Below are 5022 nucleotides of genomic sequence, written 5' to 3' on the forward strand. Positions count from 1 at the left end.
TACTGATAGGCTGTGACTCTTTTGAAGCGGTATGATATTTCTGAACTTTTGATATGTTAAGCTCTCAATTCGTAATGTATTTAACTGTAAGTTGTTTTGGGGGGTAGATTGATTAATATTACCCCACTGCTATTCTCTAATGACAATACCAGACCAGTACCAGGCTGTGGTTCTCTATATTTTTGGTGAACAATGCCTGGGGTATAATTTTTTTCAGTCAGGAAGGGCCAACTTTTTTGTGCTGCGAAATGAATGTGCTTTGGTACTTGTTTAAGTCACAGATAGCAGCCGTGCTGCCTGAGTATGTTGGTCACAAGGCCAAGTGGCCTCTGTGGTTGTATTGGGGGAAAAAATAATGATCTGTTGACAGCATCAGCCTTTGCTCTAATTTCAGGTCTTAATACAGGGCTATACTATAACTAGCAATGGTTCAGGTAAAATTATGCTTCAAGCAGTGGCCTGAAAATACTTACATAGCCCTCTGCCTTTAAAGTTTAATATTTTAATCAAGATTCTAAGTCATGTACTTTAAACGAGACTTTGTTTCTCTCTCTGATTGAATTTTAAAGTGAGTTTATCATCTGCTTCTTGGGGAATGCCCTCAGAAGGGCCAAGTAAGGGGTGGGAAACTCAGGAGGAAGAAAGTTGCCTTTTTCCACTCTTCTTCCAGTTGTCATTCCTGCTTTTCTTCTCACTTGCTTTCATCTATGCTTGTTCTTTAATTTGTGTTCTGATTACTATGGCAGAGTTTGCCTTGAGCTTTGCCTCTTTGTATCTCAATGGCCAACTTCGTTTCAGAATTCCTCTTAGTTTTAGAGTTCTGACTAAAATGATCATGTAATGTGCTACTGGCAGAGTCCTAGGAGAGATGGTTAAGATTCTCTCAGTATGCTTTCTTAGAAAGTTTTTTTTTTTAAAAATGTATAAAAATATTCCTGGAAACCCTCACGTGGTATTTTGAGGAGCAAATGAAGGAATTTAATCTATGCTTGATGTTCTTTTGATAGAGTTTCATAAAACATGACTAAAAATACTTGTTCTCATGTAGTTTCAAAAGCCATTTATGTAGTGAATTAAAACTTGTAAAACACCTAATTGCAGTTAAACACGGGTGGTTAAACTGATGCTAAATTACCTTTTTAATATGTAACTGCCTTATCAAGATTTTTTTCTTACTGAATTTGGGCACAGTTCAGTCACTGTGGCTGCGGGAAAAATTTGGGATCTGTGTTAATGTGGGGGTTCCCTTATTCCAGTTAACGATAAATTTCACTGCTTAGCTACCTTCTCTTGCTTCTTCCTTTGACAAATCACCCTGCATCTGTCATATGTGCAAGTCTTCTACAGAGTTCATGGCTTAATTCTTTGGGGCCTCTATTCTTAAAGCATTTCTTTTTACCCAGTTGTCTGAGAAATAGACTAAACAAGAATCCTAAAGCAGCATGCATTTTCCTGCCTGTTTCTTCAGTATGAAGTGGTTTTCAGTTCCGAGTCTTAAGGTAGTTATTTTGCAGTTTGTGTTTGATTGTCTGAACTTTGCAGTTTCTTTACGTTGTTTCAAGTGTGGATATCAAGTTCATAAGAAGTTGCTGATTTGAATCAATATAGGTTAAAAAGTCAATTTATTGGTTATTGTAAGTGGTAGACGTAAAGGTTTTTGTTGAAAGGTTGATGCTCAACAGTTTGTAACCTTTAAAATGTGGTTTTGCATCTAGGTACAGCTTTTACATTATATTTGGTTCTTCCTTCTGACTATCCGTAAAAATGCACTGTATTCGCGTTGAAATACTATACGGCTTGTTACACACTTAGAAATTTAATTTTTTACATTATGCTGGTAGAAATGCTGACTGGTATGTTTCCTTTTTATTTCCCCTCAATTTGTGTCAAACTGCATTTTGACGGTAATGAAATGCAACACTTTAAAGTTACAAGTTATGTAAAATTATGCTGAATGTGCTGGGTACATATGCAAAAAGACGTTATCAAATGTTATTAATTTAAAATTAACTGATTAAATAAATGAAATATCTTCTGTAGTTAGTGAGTTGTGCGGAGGTTTCTGCTCATTGTCCTTCCTGATACCGAAACAAAGATTTCAGGCTGTCTTTTCATGATCCTTCTATGTTGATGCTACTGTCCAAACCAAACCAAAAAAAAAACCACAACCCACCCCCAAAGCATCCCCCACACTCCCTAGCAAGTTGTATTTGGTTGTCTTCGCTCCTATACTACCCCTCTCCCTGAGTGAGGAAAATACCCTCGATTTAAACACAACCATGCTGTTTTTTGTTGAGAAATTTTAACTTCAGTTTTCCAGTTTGGATCACTTCATTAGCTGATCCAGTTTGGATCACTTCACAAGCTTCATTTTGACTGGTTTGTTCCTTAGTGAACTAATTGCAGAACTGCTGCTAAATGGAATAAAATGAATGTTTTTAGTATATGCAAAATAAGCAACCAGCATTGCAAGTTAATTCTATCAGTTCAGCAGAAACCAATTTTATGTGTTTAATGATAATTCTGGATTCGTGATCCAGTTCTCTAAAACTGCTTGAAGTTTCCTTAATGGGTTATATCCATTTAGGACTCACTGTAAGTTGCTGTAATTTCAAGTGTAACCAGAATATTTTTTGTTTAACTGCAAGTTATTATTTATCTTATTATTTACGCACCTAAATTAGGCTCTAGCACTCTAAAAGATTGTTCCCCTTCCCTGTTCTAAAAGCTGCCTGCAACACCCTCAGCATTTTCCTTACCTTTTGATGTTTTTGGTTTGGAATCTCTTCACCAAGCACCACCTCCTTTTCCTCAGCTGTTGCATGTAACTGATGCCATGAAGATGTGCCTGCTCTGCTGAGGGAGGCCTCTCAGCCTGGACCCTTAAGGTGCCCCCAAGTTTGTGAGGTGCCTCCCCCCTACAAAATATCCTGCTGCACAGACTGACCACACCTTACACCAAAGTGCACCAAAACTGTAGGGTCAAGCAGAGCCACACTTCTGTTGGTTTATGAAGATGTGTCGCTGGTAGCTCAAGGAGCTGTGCCTCAGCGCTTCGTTTTGCAGAGTGAATACGCTGACTAGTTGCTTTTACCTTTCTCAAACGTATGCTGTTCACAGGCACGTCCAGTTTAACAGTGTTTTGCTGTTTTCCCAGACTTTGGTTGTGGCAGCACATGAGGCACAAGTGTTTGGTGGTACCTGCGGCTCAGCGGGACCTGGGAGGAGGCTGCAGAAGCTTTGAGCTTTATGATGCTCGTGCTGCTGTTAGGACAATTCCAGCCAACAACTCGGGTAACATCAGAGCTTTTTGAAGTTCAAATGGAAAACATCTCCAAAATCCATCTCAGGGACTCGTATCAAAGCATTCTGGGCTCGTATTTCAAATAAGTGGTAGATGGTGGTTGGGGTTTAACCCAGCCGGCAGCTAAACACCACGCAGCTGTTCGCTCACCCTCCCCCCTCCCTCTCTGGGATGGGGGAGAGAAATGGAAAGTGAAGCCTGTGAGTTGAGAGAAAGACAGTTTATTAAGACAAAAATAATAATAACAATAATAATAATAACAATAATGATGATAATAGTGCTAAGAATAATAACGTGTGCAAAACAAGTGGTGCACCATGCGCTGACCAATGCCCAGCCTAGCCCTGAGCAGTCCGGCACCCCCACCATGGCCAGCCACCCCTATATATTGTTTAGCATGACGTCAGATGGTATGGAATACCCCTTTGGCCAGTTGGGGTCAGCTGTCCTGGTTCTGTCCCCTCCCGGCTCTTGCTGCACCCCCAGCCTGCCCGTTGGCAGGACAGAGTGAGAAGCTGAGATGTCCTTGGCTTGGTGTAAGCACTGCTCTGCAACAATTAAAACATCAGCGTATTATCAGCACTCTTCTCATCCTAAGCCAAAATGTAGCACCCTACCAGCTACTAGGAAGAAAATTAACTCTGTCCTTTCTGAAACCAGGACAATAGTTTAAACTAAAAGCAGTACATGCAAAAAAGAAACATCAATTGCAGGCTCAGAGAAAGAGCCTGCAATTGATCTACCCCCATACAAAAAGGAAGGGTGCTTTTCTTCCTTGGAAGGTGCTGTGGGATTTATTAACCTGGTGAGAGAATCGGATATGATTCCCAGTGCTCCAGATGGCACCATCCCGTTGGGAGCTCATATTCCGAGGTCTAAAGACGCTGGTGTTGATGGCGTGGTGTTGGAGAATGCAATAACTTACTGCAATGATTTTTTTAATTAGATGATGGTTTTAGTAAGTGGTCAAGTACTTACATTCATTGCACTGTCTGCAAAAAGAATTTTTACCTGGTGAAAAGATAGCCCTTCTGGGTCTTGTACTGGAAGGCAGGGTTAGTTTTCTTTTCTTTATTGAATGTACCAATCACTCCCATTTTCTGGAGCAGGGGAGGCATCGTTAGCTTCTGGATCTCATTCCTCCCTCCCCAAAATGGTTTCCTTCAGGTTCCCTGTTCTGCACAGAGTTGAGATATGTACGTATTTTTGCTTCCAAGTCTTCATCAAAAAGCACTGAGCCTTGGTCAACAATCAGAAAGTTTTGTCTTCATGTAGAAAAGACGTAATACTGAAACTCGGACAGAATGAGACAGCTGATTTTTTTCTTTAATATCTGAAATACAAAGAATGCTTGAACTACTTCCCCACCTTTTAAAAATAACAATCAAAAGGTAGGGAATTAACTGTGTTGTTGGTTTTCCTAGATCCGCAAAATGCTGCTTACACCAAATATATTGAGAAGCTAAAGACCTGAAACTATTTGCTTCTTCCATCGTTGAGCCCTGGTAGTCTAGGCAAGATGCAACATTTCTGAACAAAAGCCAGATGAAACACTGCCATTCGCCTGAGTGCCACTCCAATCTTAATAATTATAGTATTAACAAGCCAGGTGGAGGTGTTTAAAGATTTGCCTTAATAAAATAATACACTGTAGGCCTTAGATTTAAATATATATATATATATTTGGGAGATTGTATATCTGCAGAATTCATGGGCTG

This window comes from Netta rufina (assembly GCF_964035555.1).
Source record: "Netta rufina genome assembly, chromosome: 2".
NCBI lineage: Eukaryota > Metazoa > Chordata > Aves > Anseriformes > Anatidae > Netta > Netta rufina.